At 34.1% G+C, this 18,743-nt stretch overlaps 1 protein-coding gene across 2 annotated transcripts in view; it reads left to right on the plus strand.

The window, feature by feature from the left end:
* Window positions 1-3,761: 3,761 nt before the first annotated feature.
* The window catches only part of LOC128185749 (suppressor of lurcher protein 1-like), a 59,382-nt gene continuing 44,400 nt past the window's right edge, over window positions 3,762-18,743 (plus strand). The window contains exon 1 of one of the 2 annotated variants that reach the window (XM_052855402.1): window positions 3,762-4,220. The gene's annotated coding sequence lies outside the window, so the exon portion shown is untranslated. The remainder of the gene's footprint in view (window positions 4,221-18,743) is intronic. The other variant, XM_052855405.1, reaches the window with a different exon arrangement.

Below are 18,743 nucleotides of genomic sequence, written 5' to 3' on the forward strand. Positions count from 1 at the left end.
TTGGATTATTGCCCCTGTATAATGTGTGACGTTGTTCCCGGTTTAATAAAGGTCTTCAATGACGAAGATCTTATTTATTGATACACTAAATGCGGCTTGTTCCGTAGTGTAGCATGCAAGGACGCTACATGAAATTGGTGACGAGGATAATTAAGGCTTAGTGATCACGATGGCAAGTGTTTTGATGCATGATTTGCATGGACCTCCGAGTTTCGATGTTTCCAATTTGACCGGCATTGCATCCAAATGGCAGAGATAGCGTCGGGCATTTGAATTACTACAGGGAAAGGGATAGAGGATGCGGCTCAGGTAAAAGCTTTGCTGCTACATATAGCAGGTATATACGTGCAAGACATTTTCTTTAAGTTACAGAAAAGTACGGGTGATAACGTTTACGCAAAAGCGTAGAACGCTTTGGACAAATATTTTAAGCCCCAAGCAAATGTTCCCTATGAAAGATCTGTTTTTCGAAGTATGGCACAGTCCGCACAAGAGACTATTGAACAGTGCATAAATCGATTATGTCAGCGTGCAGAAACGTGTGAATCGTCGGGAAATGTGACGCAATGGACCAGCGGATACGTGACCATATTATCGACAAGTGTGTACGTCAAAACGTGCACCGTAAACTACTTGAGAAGGGTAGAGAACTCACTCTCGACCATGTCCGTGAAAGAGCAATGGAAGACTCTGAGAGACAAGCCACATCAATTGAAAATCAGCCCCAAAGAGCCAGTAGCAGTGATGTCAACAAGGTAAGTGTTCAGAATAAGAAACGTTTTGTGAAAAAGACTAACAGTACATTGTAAATGTTACAGTTGCGATTATAAAGGGCACTCACGGAATGATCCTAGATGTCCTGCTAAGGGGGAAAAGTGTCGTAAGTGTAATAAAGTGGGACATTTTGAACGACAACTGGGGTACTAAGGTGAAACACGGAGGAGTTCATAATATCACAGAGCAGCCAGATCAAGGCGATGAGGACAAAGTTTACGCATTTAGTGTCCGTATTTTTGTGTTAGATGATGGCCTCGTTTTGAATATTGGGGGTGTTGATTCTCAGTATGATTATCGACTCAGGAGCAAGTTGTAACATTATGGGAAAGCCTTTATGGAACAGCGTGTAGAATGTTTTTCCTCCAAAACTGACAAGCAACTCTTCGCTTATGGAAGTCAAGAGCCCCTGAAGGTAGCTAGCATATTTACAGCAATCGTGAAATACATCCAAACCGTTATACCGAATGTGAAGTTCGTGGTCATTGATGGGAAGGAACAAACCCTACATGGTCGTGATACAGCTCTTCAGTTGGACGTTCTACAGATTAATGGCGTCAACGTTGATAACCGTTGATATCTGTGTTTGATAAGACCCTCAGTGCATCAATGAACTGCTCAACCTGGACATCATTGAACGCGTTGAAAAGCCGTGTTCGTGGGTGTCATCCGTTGTGTGCGTTCCGAAACATTAAGAGGATGACATCAGATTGTGCGTAGACATGCGCCAGGCCAATACCGCCGTCAAGAGAGTTCGTTATCCTATACCAACCATTGATGAACTTTTGCATGAAATGAACTCTAGTACTATTTTTAGCAAACTTATTGTTACTTGGGCATATCACCAAACTAAATAGAAACCTGAATCTCGAGAAATTACTACTTTTGTAACACACAAGGGTTTATTTAGATACAAACGTCTTATGTTTGGTATTAGTTGTGCCCCTGAAATGTATCAGAAGGTCATGCGACAAGTGTTGCAAGGTTGTGAGGGTGTACACAATATGATGGATGATATCATTGTACATGCAAGTAGTCAGGTAAAACATGATAGTGTAAAATTCACACTTTAAAGTGTAAAATTCACACTAACATAGTCGACATCGCGATGTTGACCAACATTGAGTCGACATTGTGTCTACATCCATGCCCCTTGTTTTTTGTCTACATCGTCTGCATCGCAATGTTGGCCAACATCGTCAACATTGTGTTTAGATGCGATGTATGACGATCTAAAGGGTAAAGAAATATCGACAATGTCGACGATGTAAACTCGATATTGTTTCAACATTGTCTACGTTGCGATATCAAAGGTGTTTAACATCAAAGAAATATAAGCAATATCGATATCGATGATAAACACTCAATATTGTGTTAAGTTCGTTGCGATGTCGACGAAGTTTACATAAGATAAATCATTATATTTATGATGCGTACGACGTTAATCGATATCGTATCAATATTGTCTACATTGTGATGTTAACAATATGCATATATGGCATTGTAAAGTATTATCGGAGCCTGCAGTATATGTGCTTGTTCACTTTTATTTCCATTACATATGCTCAACAAAAATATCAACCTACGTCTTTGCTACATAAATAAATATGACACCACATTTTAAGGGTCCTCTGCACATCTGGGAAACGTTCTGCATACAATCCCATTTTTCTTAATTACTCAAAGATATGGAGTTTTAGCAGGTGTTTGATTTGAAAATGACAAATTTGGTTTTTCTATTTTAGAAAAAAAAAATAAACTTTATAAATGTTACCACTCCTTGCAGTATTCGAACTGAGGACCTGCGGGTTCGTAGACCGAAGTAATACCTATTGCGTCACAGAGATAAATTCGGCGATATAAACTGTTTCACAAATTAGCGTTAAATTCGCTATGTTGTGACGTACTGTCATAAAAATATAGGACTTACGGGGTCACTGTGATCCTTTTAACTTTATTTTAGGAAAAAAAATACTCTTCATTACATCTTTCTGTTGTTGAAAATATAATACATGTCTTACTCATTTGGTTTGGTCAGAATTGTTTTACTTTCATACATTAAATGCATGTAACATATGGAATTTAGAAAACTTTAGAATACCAGAATAATTTTTTTTACCATTTATTGAGAAATCAATTTTTTTTATCCTGTATTAGTTTATTATGCAGTATAATACATCTATTTCAATGCCATTCTTGAAATTCTATATAGGTTTGTCTAACACTTAGGCAACCATTAGATACCCATTTTCTTTTAATCGACACATTTCCTTTAATGTATTATAAAAAAAAACTATAATAAAACTATAATTTATTGTATCAATAATATCACTAAAAGTATTGTTAAGATCTCAAAATCTACTGTAACATAGATGTAACATAGAGTTTGATACTTTGATTCTTTGTTTGCCTGAAACAGATCATATTGGTATCAATAATAAGGAAACCTTACCCAGAAACAATCATGTGAATATTTTTTTTTAAAGAAAACTAGCTCTGATGATTTGCGACTATTAAATGCTGGTGATCCGTATGATTTATTGCAAAATGTTCACGCCGTTAAAAATAAGTATTTTTGTGACCTACGTATTTGATTTGGACGGTGAATTTTAAATGAAAAGTAAATGCTTTTAATATTTAAATTGATACAATCTTGAAATATATTTTTTAATTGTATTTTACAGACAGTATACAAACAGATATACAACACCGTCAAGTAATGTAAATAAATTATCAATACAATTGTGTTTATGAAAAATTCCTTTGCATATATTTCCATGGCGACAATTGATGGTCATCATATCAATGTCATTATTTTTTTTTTACTCATGAATGGTACACTACTTTATGAGTTAAGAGGTTTAATTTGCGGTCCTCTCTAAACACAAAAAGAGCAAGACTTGGTTGCATTGCAATTTACGAACTGTTCATTTCATGGAAAATAACTCAAACTTTTAAAAGCCGCAGACAAATTTAAAGGTTGACAGCCTTTCTTCCAAGAACAGCGCTTGATTTTTTTTTCAACATTAAGAAGATGTTGAAAGCACATTCCGGCGAGAATTAGATAATATTGCACTTAGGTTCCAAAGAAGCGAACGGAAAGGTCGAATCGATGGTCCTAAGGATTTCCTGGAGCACCACCGAAAAAAACCCTCGAGATCGTCGCTTGTTCAACAGTTTCCCAATCCATTGATTCTGATCCGGCGCGTAATGGTCCCTTATTTTAGGGCCGGTTAATTTTCCCTGGTTAAACATCTTAATGAATCGTGCTTCAATTTATTTCCGAGTCGTTGTTGAATTGACATCAATATTTCAAAGCTTTACGGAAACATTGGAAGAGTTTAGTGTGTTTGGATTAGGTCGTGATTCCGCCGACCGCTACAGTACAACAGCTTCAGGGATTCCAAAATCTTCTTTCTTCTGTGTCACTTAATAGAAAGGTAGAGGTAAGTGTTTTAGGTTTTGTAAAGGGCAGGGTTAAAAGCCTTTTAAAGCTCGTATATATTTAACGACTGACTTTTGTAAAGGCTGGTAATAAATCTCTTTGAAGTTTCTTTAGCAGCAATTCGATACTCACTAGAGAGTAACGGTGCCAAGTTAGAGCAATAGTAATGAACGAGTTTGCTTTTTCATGAAATTAATCACGTTTAAAAAAAATTGGTTGCGAGGTTTTGTAATTGATGAAATGTTGCATTATTGAATGACTGCATATACATGCTGCCTCTCCAAAAAACAAAGCAAGGTTAAAAAACAAAACCAACCATAACAATACTATAAAAATATTTTGGATGAAAATATGAAATAATAATTATTGTAATTATTTCATATTTTAAAAGGTAAAGTACATGTAAGTAGATAAAGAAAATTCCAAATTAGTTATTTTTAGGCCCTATCTATGATTCAAATTTTAAAACAAATATGACAACTTAAAAATACGCCTTAATAGCCTCATGATCACTGGGGGTTTTTTATCGTCCTTTATTCGTAATTTTGCGATGCATCATGCTTCCAAAAAAAATCTAAAATGGGGGCTTTTTTGGCAGATTTTTTTTTTGTTACTTTTCATGGGAAATTATTTTTTTGTTGTTGATGTGATTGGCTTGGAAAAGCTGAACAAATGTTTTTCTGATACAAATCTCTTTTTAAACTATTGTTTGAAATACGATGTATCGTTAAACATTTCGATAAGTCATTGAGACATAAATGTATTGTCACAACATTTTAATGTGATGATAAAGCGATGAGCTAATTCAATTTTTCTGAAAGTTCAGGCGCATTAGTCAAGATAATATGATGCGCCATCCGGTAATTTGTGCATAATCACATGTGTAGCTATGAATCATTAATGCTAAAAAGTTGTAATGGAACAATAATTTATCCTCGTTGTGGCTGCTTTTGTGGAGTCTTTTCAGGTCCATGGGAACATTTTTTTTTTCATGGATTTATTTGTACGTTCGCTGTATATAAATTAGGCAGTCATCGAGAAAAACATAGAGAAAAACATTTGTGGATGAGAGGTGTCCATGTAATCCTGAAAAATTGAGCAAACTCGAGAGTTGATGAGTTCGCAGTATCTAAAAGGAAATATAAAATTCCTTACATAAAGTGCAGAGTTTTTCTGAGCAGCGATTACATGCATCATTGGGTTCTGGTCGTTTTATTTGTTTTAAACCAGAAAAAAATCTATGTACGTATACCCTTTGTAAACAGCGAGGAGATACGAAAAAATTGACAGTTTATAAACAATCTATTTCGAATTGATATTAAATTAGTTTCAAATTTTTTTTCTATCAGGGCAATAAGAAACATATGTGAGATGTGTGGGTTTTTTGTTTTAAATCTAGATGCGAATGTTGATCAGTTATGTGAAAGTCTTAATTGTCAAAGTGTTAAAAGAAGAAGCGGAAACTTAAATGAAATTTATCAATTATAGTTATAGAACAAAGTCCGTTTGATAAATTTAAGGTGCATGCAGCGGAAAACAGTATGACAATGTTTACATGAAGTATATAATTATCACTAGCCAAAAACATATTGTTTAAGCTAAAAGATTTTGTGTAGTCGGGGGTTAGCCCAACGCATTTTTGTATTTTTAACCTTGTTCATTTTCTTGTATTTTCAAGAAATCTACGACACCCTGCTTTATATCAGAACATTTTAACTAATACTGCTACAAATCAGTAATAAATTTTACAAAGCTCATGTGCAGATTTCAAAAGTTATTCCGTGGGGATATTAAAGATTTATAGGTGAGGAGGGATCCGAGACATATTTTCGATCATTTTACAGTGTGAATTTAGGAAATTAAAACTTGGTGGGGATCCAGATTCTCCCCCCCCTCCCCTCCCCTCTAGATATGCGCATGAAGCTGGGTCTTCATGAAGAGAACATGCATAAATAAAAACACTGTGGGAAGTATGTGCTGGCACAATAAAGGTAGAATCTTGTGGGCCAGGAAAAACAGTGACCTTCGAACCAATGGTGTAGGCTTTCTTTCACTAGTGGATTAGGGCTTTTCATTTAGTTTATTATGACTGACGTTCACGGTGAATGTTGGGGATCATCTTCTTCGACATAAAAAGTTAACGTAATGTTGAATGCATCTGCGGATTCAGTAAACTTGGAGGTGGTTTTAGAGGGATAGTTATTAAACCCCCTTGCAAAATAAATCATGGGGGGGGGGGGGGGGGGTTACACAGGAATCATCTTTTTCGTCTGTCTCTGCAATCGTGGCCGGTTCATATCTCTCTTACGGAGAAACATTGGAAGTTCATACTCCAAAAAATACATATCATTGCGAATGACCTGTAAGTGTGCCATGAACTTGACCCATAATAGTTTGGCTAATTTTACGATCACTGGATCGAAAAGTTCAAAACACGTGTTCGGTTTATATCTTTCTTACACATAAAAATTAGAAGCTCATACCTCACAAAATAATGCTTATCAATTAAAGCTGTGCCGTGATTTTGCCATTAGGTCATGTGGGTTCAAGAACACTCGAAGAAAAGAGTGGTAAATTCGTGTCTGGTTTATAATTAATAACTCTCTCTTATGGAAAATCATTTAAGGTTCTTGCTGTACACAAAGAATGCCCATGACCTGAGGGTGTGTCATGATTTTGACCAAAGGCCATTTGAACAAGTTTAATGTCATTGGAAAGAAAATCTTCATAATTTGTGTACGGTCTTGATACGTCTATTATGGAGAAAATTGGACGTTACTACTTCATATAAAGATTGCTAATAACCCGAGGATGTGTCATGAACTTGACCCAGGCTCAGTTTTCCAAGGTCATTGTTAAAAGCATTTCTTGCGTGGCCATTGCAATTGAAAATGAGAAGAAGCTAAAAAATTTACACAAAGATAGCTTGCGACCTGTAAATATGTCTTGATCATGATTCATGGGCGATGGCCGGTTTTGCAACTTCGAGGTCACTATAAAAAATTGCATGTGCATCTTCTACTATTCAATGGAGATGTAATTATCATATTTTCTTGGCAATGGGATATCATTTGTGAGCTTGCTCTTAGTACCTCTAGCTTTATTTGCAGGGGGTCGGGGAGGAGGGGGCTTTTATTTTCCTTTTTTCAAAACATTTACTATTTATGAACTAAAGTAACAAAAACCCACCCCATCCCCCTTTCCGGGATGTCATAAACGTTAAAATGTTTTAATTACGATTTTATGAGATTGAGATTTATTTAAAAAAAAGATTTTATCAACAACTGCTGTATTGTATGACTCTCATTAACAAAGTAGACGCCTTTTATGCAAATACTTTTTTTCAAATTCTTTATTATCTTAAATGATTTTGTACAATATATATTAATAAACAATACTCTGTCCCGCGTTTTTGCTTCGACCACTTTTTGCTTGATATTTCAATAATAGTAAATGCCTTTGTGCTCAAACTACGTTCATCCACTAATATGAAAAATGTCCAGATTATCTGTTTTGAAACGCCCCCTCTACCGCGTCAGGTTTCAATACACATCCCAAAATTGAAAGTCTACGGAGATTTTGCATTGCATCAGCCATTAATAAGCCCGGATGATAATGTTAAAAAATTGCGCGATGTATTCCGAGTGTATTCCGAATGGGGAAAAGATGTAAACATTTCCCATTATAAATCTCCGTAAGAAAATTGTTTTCGTTCCTGTGGAATTTTATGAGTGAAAAGGGATAATAGTCCAATCCACACTTTGCAAAAGTTGTTCCCCTTTGCGGGGTCAACCCAAAGGTCAAAAGGGAAAAAACAACTTTTCCCTTCTGTATGCAACCAAATGTGTGGGCGTCCTGTGAAATAATCTTTTGGAATTTAATTTATTCCTTCAATGTGTGGGTTGCCCCAACTTGGGGCAATCAGAGGAAACCGATTTCTAAAGTCAAATGACGAAGTTACAACCCTTTAAACTACAAAGGCTACTGTGAGAAATATATGGGTTTTTCCCCAAAGATGGCGGTCAGGGGACATAACTTTTGTAAAGTGTGGATTGGTCTATTGTTCTATGAAGATATCTTGGATATATTCCCTTTCATCGATTTCAATTGTGTTTCTTTCACATGTATGTGTATTTTTATTAAAAATCATCAAAAAGTGATGGAAGCAATAACTTGGGACAGACTATAGTAAATGTTTTAATAACTAGATCTCGTTACGAGTAACGAGTAGGTCTTCCGTCCGATTTTGTTTTCATATGATACGATGAAATATCGATATTCTCTGCCAAATCTGCGATCTTGGTGAATCTAGGTTTTTTGTCTCGAGACCGAAAACGGACGAACAAAAGAGGTTTATGAAAATAAAACCTAGGTTTTTTTATACATTTGTTTAGTGTACACTACTGTTAATCATGGAAGATGAAACACCAACGATAATCAGTTAAACTTGTGAAAAAAATGAATTGTTTGAACTCTTCTGGTGAGTACCGGAAGTGACGGTTGACAAAAGAAAGCCCGTTAAATATATCTTCAATCGATTGTCTATCATTTATAAAACTTTGTGTCTCAATCACTTACTGTAACAGTGACTAAAATCTCGCTGGTATCAATTTTGTAAAAAGGCTAGGTACCAAAGATATTTGAAATCTTGATTGTTTTCAAGTTATCTGTAATATAGTTAACGAGTGTCTTGGCCCCTCATTTAAGGGGCCAGTCCCTTTTTCTTGAGTTCAATCGAAATGTCTCACGAATACTAACATTTTTTGTTCTTACACCCATCTAAAATTGTTGTTCATTTTTGAGATACAAATGATTGAATATTTTAGGGGCCAGCCCTCTAGATCCTTAATGGGGACAGACCTTAGAGTTTTGATTAGTGGAATCGATTAAAATCATCAATGCAAACATTTTCTTTTCTACATTGCCTAACAAAATATGTCTCCTTCTCTAGAGATATTGCATCAAAGTTTAAGTACTTTGGCCCCTTAAAATCCCTAATTACGTCATAAATGGGTGTGAAAATGATTTTACCTGATCAATATTGCTACAATCAACAACTTTGCTTCTATATTGTATTACAAAATTTTGATCGTTTTTAAGTTATTTGTAATAGAGTTTACGAGTGTCTTGGCCCCTAATTTAAGGGGTCAGCCCCTTTTTTTGATTTTGTTGGAAAGAACGTATAATTATCTACTACTTTTGTTATATATGTTTTAACAAAATATTAACTGAAAAAAAGATACAGATGAAAACGTATGAAAATTTTGCATGAAAATTCGTACTCAATTTTCGAGCCCAGGCGAGCTCCAAGAAATGGCGCCACTGGCGTAAAACAATATAATAGTGCACAACTTCAAACTATAGACTACCTATCCTGAAAATTTCATAGTCATATCTCTGAGAGTTTCTGAGATCAGCTCTGCACAAAATAGGTCGTTAAAATAGACAAAATGGCCGATAAATCGGTACCGGAAGTGCTGACAGAAAAAATCTCAAAAACGTATGAAGTTTACATCAAGTCTCATCTTCTGTGAAAAAATGGTTGAAATCGGTCGAATAGTTTTCGAGAAATCTCGTGCACAAAATTTGTGGAAAAAAATAATAATAACTAGACACGATCTCGTTGCGAGCAACGAGGAGGTCTTCCGTCCGATTTTTAGAAAGGAAATGACCTTGCCTTTTATCTTCATCAGCGAAACATATCAGGAAATGCAGATGTGATCTAAAAGAGCGATGGATGAAGGATTATCCACCCTGTAGGATCCTTAATTTTAAGGACCAGTCCCATTTTATTACACATTTAATAAGAGGTCTTTTGACTTAATAACAGGTCTAATAACCTGTAATAAAAAGAAACCGAAGAAAAAAAAGAGGGTCTACCTTTGTAAACGGAAGACCTTAATAACAATAAGAATAGAAGGGTCTTCCGCTGAAGACGGAAGACCCTAATAATAAAAGACTGTTTTTGTCTAAATCTTAATTGAAGAGTGTTTTTCAACTTGTACTATAGAAGTATAGTTTAGTATAATTTGTACTATAATTAATTGTAATTAGTACAGTCTTAGTTGAAATTAAAGGACCAATATCAAAGATCAAGTAAAATAGGACCAGAAAAACTAAATGATTTTATGAATGGGGGGGGGGGGGGGGGTTGGTTGGTGACTTCTATATTAAAATAGAATATTAAATTCTAAATATCACATATTACACAATTTCTAAACAAAATACATATGTTAGAACATTGTATAAGCGCTGTATAAGCCACTGTACCATTGATTTGAAATTTAAAATCTCAAAATCTTAATTATGATTTTTTCTTTGATATTTACCTTTATTCTAATATATGTATAGCATTAACATTAGGTACATGGAGATGAATGCAACAGGTCAAAACGTTTGAAATGGGCGGGAACAAATTGACGCGGACGTCTGATGAAGCGTATTTTCAATCCACCTCAGCATTTTTAATTTGCTATATAAGTTAATAGAAAAACATTTTATTTCATCAATAATAGTGATTTTATTTCATCAATAGTAATCGGATCCCCATCCGAGAGAGATTATACGCAGGGCAAAGCATATTGTCCCATGACTCGTCAAAAGTCTGAAACCAAGTGAGGGCGATTTTGAAACGGGGTTTATTCCCAGGGGAGAATAATTAATTCAAATTTCGATTTAATAAATTAATACATATATTATACCCATATGAAAATGTTCGCTAGGCTAATTTATACGGATATGCACATTCATTGTTTATCTAGCTATAATGAGAGAGAGAGAGAGAGAGAGAGAGAGAGAGAGAGAGAGAGAGAGAGAGAATTATTGACCCCGCTGCTTAATCACTAATCCCGCTTTTGGGCGAGCATGTACATGTTTATAGACTTTTGTAAATAAATCTAAACTTTAAAAGACTGATTGTTTAATGATTATAATCCCAATCCACCCTGCCGTAATGATTTTTATAAATCAAAAGTGAATAATCAGACTCTCTGTTTCAACAGTGTATATCAACGATCAGTGTTTACATCTGTTAATACATAGGCCCAAACACAGATACAAGGGTGGTCAGTTTTCACACCGTATCGCAGTCACCTGGTTGTCAGAGAGAGAGAGAGAGAGAGAGAGAGAGAGAGAGAGAGAGAGAGAGAGAGAGAGAGAGAGAGAGATTTCATAGTGTTTTATAGTGTTCAGGAAATCAATATATAAGCAACCTATGTCAATAAACGCATGTATTCATGCATGCGTTTATCTATATAATTATGTAAATAAATACTAATCAGTCCTCATTTTAAAGACATGTAGAATAACGTTTGTGCATTGCTTAGTAAATGTTGTGTGCATACAGTCAAGGAGATGGCGGCATTTCTTTGATGCCGGCAAAGCGACCCAGTGAACTCTAATGTAGTCGTACTGCAAGGGAGCTTCGGCGGCATGTCTTTGATGCTGGCGATGGGACGAGCGTCTGAATTAAGCCAACTGCTGACAGAAACGAGCTCTATATTTGTACTAAAAAAGCTGTTATTATCTTTATTTATTATAAAAATAAAACGGAAAACAATAAAAACCATCATTTTAAAGATAAAATCATTAACCAAAACAAAATTAGGGAAGAAATATAATCGGCACTTGGGGACGGAACCCGGGTCGCCTGGGCACAAGTCCACCACTCTAACGACTGAGCTACGCGGACTTTCGCTTATGAACTTTTGAGCTCAAAATCTCGGGAATGCGTGGATCGATTTAAAAACGAATTTCCTATTCTGAAGTGTTTTAAGTGTCTCTATCGAATAGTAACATTAAAAAAATTCAAATTCAAAAAATTGAAAAATTAAGGTTTTTCATTTCCTTCCGGTGACGACCGGAAGTGACGGCGGACGTTCGGATATGCGAAGGGCACTGCGGCCGTTCACTCTCTACCATCTCTGAAAATTGAAAGGTTCTATCTTAAATACTTTTTGAGAAAAATCGTGAACAAGCAAAAACGTAAAATCTTTGATATCTCGGTACCGGAAGTGACGACCAAAAAAAGCTCGTGTAATTTTCTTACAAATTTTGTCATGAATAAGCTCTGAAAATTTCATGAAAATCGGCTGAAGCATTTTTGAGAAAACGTGGGAGAAAAAAAAAAGAATAATAATAATAATAGAGGAAAAGAATCAAAGCAATAACAATAAGGTCTTCCGTTGGAAACGGAAGACCTTAATAATAATAAGAAATCGTACGAAAACTATAAGGTCTTCCGTTGGAAACGGAAGACCTTAATAAATATCAAGTCTGACGTTTTAAGTAGAAATTGCTACACATTCACATGACTAATGTCGCAAACAACTCATATGTACGCTTTAAATAATTCTATAACTAAATAACATTTTGCAATCATGTACTGACCCAGTAACTGTCATTTCATTCGTATTTTGTCAATTTACATTTGCTTAACTGGTCCGTCGTAAAATAAACTTTATTACTTTGAAGCTAGGAAAGCTACTTCTCTTTTGGTCTATGGCCGCTAACTAGTAATTCTGTTTGAATTGTACTCGCTACCTTATCACCACTACCGGCTAAAGCAAAACTACAATCATCAACGTCCCTTCATCAGTATGGATAATCCACGTTTAACAAACAAGCTCCATTACAACAAGTGTCATGAATCTCAATCACATACTCAGATTCATTGCGCAGCGCCGCTCAAATTGGGATAATTCATTTCCTGTACATGCTACGGCGACCTCTGGCGGCAGATAGGATAATTTCGCCATTAATCTTGTTCGCCGCTGTTAACAAATTACAAAGAATCGATAACACAAGAAAACATTTATCTATTCAATTAATCTTGTATGTTTCATAGAGAACGAACTAAGTACGGGGGATTCTTTACAGAAGTAAACGTGTCTGGTGATAAAAACGATAGACTAGAAACACGAAGAAGTCATTATTTAACTCCGTTCTTCCAATCTTAATATGGGAGTTATAGCAACTACAGCCGGCGTAATTGAGTAGAGCAAGGTTTTTATCAGTGCATGTAAACTGCAGACTGCTAATTATTAAGTTCCCTTACACGAAAAATGAATGTTATAAGAAAAATAGTTCGGCCGACACTTGTTGTAGAATTAGTTAATTTATAAATATGAAAACATCATACGATGTAAGTTTCCTCAAAATGTTTACACTTTTTCTATCAATAAAATATGTTTTTCAATTCCTTGTGTCAAATCATTAACAAATTTATAATCATTCCAGCTGAAACTACATGTACATTGTAATCTATTTTCAAGAGATGGAAAATAACATTGCAGATTTTGAAATTAGAAACTTTATTTTTCAGTTATTTGTCGTTTTAAACTTGCATACAATATGGAAACTTAAAATAAATCTAAGTTGACTAGTTTTAAATAAAGTTTTGTCAAACGCATTATCATTTACATGTATGTGGAGACACGAAAAATAATTAAATACCTCTGGAACTCCAATGTATTTTATGTTTAGTAGAGTATAATCATGATACCAAATTTGTGACATATACTCAGTATATATACATGTAGTGGATAAAGTATAAGCCTAGACAGAAGAAAAAATGATAAGCAAGTCTAAATAAACGATGGCCATAGAAAACTGACAACTCTTTGTCGAAATGGCGATAAAGAAAGTCTTGGTCTTTGCTGTATCTTATATAGTGCAGACTTGCCGGACTCTGGTCTAACCAACTGTTGTATACATCAATACTTGTAGACGCACGATTCCTGTAAAACTCAGTTTAATCCTTGTAAAAATATCATCCCTAACGACACCAGAGACTTGATTTTATTATGGCGAGAGAAACAATAAATTTTCCTGGTCTAACTTAATTTGGGTTATCCGTTGATACACGTCAACAACGGCAATGAATTGTACAGCCGATGTCCGACGCCTTATTATGAACGGATATACTTTCTTATTATACATGCTCAGAGGCTTTTTCTCGTTTGGATTGGAAATACTTGAGGCCAATAAATGAGGCCATTTGGACTGTTTCGCATTAGAGTAACACGCGTACGAATTTGAACGTTAACTTATCTAGCAATGTTAATTTGCATATATCCGAAAACTGAAAAGAAAATCGAATAATGATTTCTTTTGAAAATTTCACAAGATGACATGTCTATACATATAAATGCAACGCGTAATAAACTGATAATGAGTAAAACTCGATATGGAGGATCTTTTTGATCGACATGTATATCTTACACTATACTTAATGTAGGAACTTGTGCAATTTCAAATAAATGCTTTTGAACTGAAGTGTATGTATGTAAAACTGAGAGAGAAAACCAAGAATAAATGTTACGATTGAAAAAGGAATAATGATCACTTTCTTGTCTATGTCTGCAAGAAAATTATTAAGTCGAAAATTATGGATTATCCCTAATCTTTCTTACCATTAACCATCTTTTTATCAGAAGGAAATTCAGTTCAGAAGGTAGTTGTAAGTATATAGGGAAATTACACTGTAGTTTAACTAGCAGACAGACCGTTATGGGTGAGGATTTTTGACTGATTAAACGTACTTTTGCAAAGCCTGCCTGACAGTCTACATCAACGTTAAAGCACACAACTCCTAATATGAAAAGAATTTTAATTATTAGACTACGAAAGGCTAAAGCTCGGTTAAACTATCGGTTTACTAGTCTGCATTTTGAAATGAAAGACTATCCATATCGCCGTCCTTGAATGAACACTATGATTATTTCGAATTCGTTCAAAGTTATTATAATGATAAATAAATGTTATGTTAGAAAAATAGGTATATGGTATATAAACGAAACAGCCAGAACTTCACCATCTTAAGTATAAATTTCATAAGCTTACATATATCAATATACATCTACTCAAAAGAAATTTAAATATCAATTTGCTCACAAAAATTTAAAGATAGATAGTTTATGAGAAATGGTTTTTAAAAAGTTGATATTTTTTTTAAATTGACAATATTTGAGAAATATATGACGTTACGTCTGCAAAACTGAAATTCTTTTCACAGAATATACATGTTTCATTTCCTATGATATTCGTAAGTACGCCTTTAATTTAAATTAAATTACATGTACATACACTTTTTAATAATTTTAGCATTTGGTGATGGATATATTCATCAACCAAATCTTATGACCTCCAAATTCATTTCGCGCTATGCATGCACGGATTTAAAAGGGAAAATGAAATTCTTAAATTGACATTGTAAAATTGGCGAGAATGTGCCTTGGAACCACCCCCCCCCCCCCGACTGACATAAATATTCCCTCGGACACCCCCTCCCCCTTTTTGGAAATAAAATCTGGATCCGCGTTTTCAAATTCGGATTGTTATAAAGTTCAATGTCATGAGTGAAATTTGTTCTAATCACATAAATATAAAATTAATTATTATTGACATTTATTTTGATATGTTTACTTTATTATGAAAATAGGCCTAGCAATCGTGCACTTTTAGCAACTGAAAGGAAATTCGGACAAAATTTTTTAGATTTTGTTTTTCAATGAGATATTTTTGGCAGTTCTATAATATTAAAAGGTTCATGTTTTATTTGATATTCAGCACGATTTTGCATACTTTCTAGCTGTTCGTTTTATCTCACTTTTTCATTTATATAATCGTATCGTGCACACTACAAATATATTGAGAAATGTAAAAATGATAAAAGACACAATATCTCAAAATTTTGAACATTGACATCATATGAATTTGTATGCCAGCTGAAAAAGGTCAATATAATGATTTTAACACTATAAATATTTTAAGTATTTTCTTCATTCAATTTTTGTTAAATTGAATTAAGAACGGGTAGGGCTTAACTGGTAGATGAAATTCGGAATAGGCCTATTTATAAACATTGTCAATGAAAACTTAATGCTTTGTATCAAATTACTACCACTGCCATTCATAAACTGTATTTCATTTTAAAAAGAGATTAGCAGTTTGCAATGTTTTTACTGTTAAAAAAATCTTAATGATGGTGTAAAATTTTAAGGGATTTTTCTTTAAAGAGACAGTACAGCGCTGAAAACACATGTGTGAATAACTTCAGATTTACCTATTGTATCGTTAGGAAATAAGACACAACGTTGATTGTAATAGTTGAAATACATAAAAATCCCTTTCACATACTTAATTAATGTAATTATGAGCTTCCAGAAATTTAAGGGTCGTACAAACTGGAATAATCGTATATCGTTTATTTGTACCACGTGGACTTTGATTGACAGAAATTGACACGTGCTGAAAACTACAAGATCTTCGTCCGACGACTATGGTCATCTTGGTATACGAGCTTAAAGGGACTCTCTAAACGGAACACATAATCACTTTCTCGATAATTTATAAATGATTTACCAATTTTCGTTTATTTTAAAATGAACAGACATACATGTAGATATGTCAAATAACCCCTTAAAGGGTCTCATTTACAAAAATGAATTTAGGTTGTAGCCACTCCTATGATAAACACGAAAAATACATGCTTACAAAATAAAAATTGTGGTTATTTTAAAAACGTTGAAAAATTTTTATCTGGGAGAAGGAGAAAAAGACATGTCCAGGAGAATCTTCGCAAGCCCTGCATGTGTTTTGTTAACAGTAAATACACATGCGTAATGGTATAGAAGGCTGAACCCCGTAACACGTTGCGATGTAAATATGTTTACTTATAAGATAATACGTAATTATTAATTTTAATGAAATAATTAGATTTAATTCATGGGGAACTTTGTAATTTTCTGAAAAATTATACATTCATGAGTAGTACAAAAGTTCTTTTTTACAAGTCGGTTTTTGATAAGGTGCGCCGTAATGTCTCTTTAATTTGCTTAAAATATTCAGTCATTGACCTACTTTTATAAAAGTGAAATATAACACTACAATAAAACGTCTTCGACACACAATAGATGGCTTTTCATTATCATCAGTGGAATTTTTACATTCCCTTTACAGTGGCGAAGCGAATGTTGTGCGAACAATCAAAGGTTGTGCCAAGGATGACGTCACGTTTGTCAAAACAAATTTGGAACATATTTGGAAATTCCTGATAATGTCAAACTCCATACAACAGTAAATAGAAAATTTTGAGTTGTAACACAAAGTCGTCAAATCCTAATAAAGGAGATTAATCAGCTTAGACATTTGATTACATTAATGACATTAAAACATGCAAACATATGCAATTTGATCAGCTGGCGGGGTTCTGGAAATTATTAGAAAGACATGAATGACGCTTCCGAACGTCCCTCGGGAGTCATCGGTTTTATTCCTTAACAAACACACAAACTTCTTTGGACATAAAATCAATAAAGATGGCGGTTGTTCTGTAAATAAAGACTCCCAATGGTTGTTCCCCTTTTTCTTAACTTGGTTCGATAACTATTTCCACTGTTTGCTTGTAGAGGGAACGTTCAATTACTGCGCTTTATTAAGTGTTAGTTTAACCACCGGGGAATTGCCGACAACAAATATACCATCTATTGTAAAACAATCACATAAAATTGAAATTATCTCTAGCTATCTCGGCTTTAATGGAGTCAATAGTAAGCTCGAGCTCGGCTTTGAAACTGTCTCTCCAGGATTTTTATCTGTTCTAATGCATAACAGCAAGTCACAGCAGCCTAAAACACGTTGTTTGATTTTGATTGTGTAAAAGGATATTTCTAAAACTAGTTTTCCGCCATTCCTTTTTTATGATTTTTTTGGCTGTGTTTTGGAGGAATTTTTGATTTATGGAGACAATGATTTTGTTCTATAGTTATAGATAGGCAACGTTCTTTATATAATTCGTCACTTGATTTAAAACTAATCATGTCCGTAAAGTGTAAGTAAATTAAACATATAATTATATATTCTTCATTATGAACTGATGTATTTTATAACAAAAATACTTCTATTTGCTTTAATGTACAACGTTTTTGTTTATCCATTTATCCAAACGGTCCATTTTGCAAATAGTTCTTTAAAATGTTTTTTGATTTGCAATAAGTTTATATTCATGACAATTGTTAACGAGTATTTCTTTTGTTCCATGTTGTAAATTAGGGGCCGGTTTTTTTTTTAGATCTAAATATGCTTGAAGACATTGTAGAGTAAAGAACAACATTTAATATATATTCTTGTATGAATCCGTTAAAAAATTAATTAAGTAGTATTTGTTAGGAAGGAACATATTATATTCCTTAATCAATAAATTAGAAAAATCACACCTTTTACATTTTTGGCACACTGCTTTTGCTATATGTATATTTTCTAACACTTTTTCACTCTGAACATATTTCCTTGAAGTATTAGAGAAGGTGTGCTCTCGTTCTTTCAGTAGTGTCTCCTCGTCTCTTCTTGGTATATTTGAAACGGTTTTAAATGCTTTATACATACATAACTGAAAGTCTGAACTAAACGGTGTCACTTAAAGGGGCATGGTCACGATTTTGATCAAATTTTATTTTTCTGTTTTTATTATTTACAATGCATTGCAAATGCATTTCTAATGATCAAATGAAATTTGGGTGCCAGT

Source organism: Crassostrea angulata, chromosome 5 (assembly GCF_025612915.1).
Source record: "Crassostrea angulata isolate pt1a10 chromosome 5, ASM2561291v2, whole genome shotgun sequence".
NCBI lineage: Eukaryota > Metazoa > Mollusca > Bivalvia > Ostreida > Ostreidae > Magallana > Magallana angulata.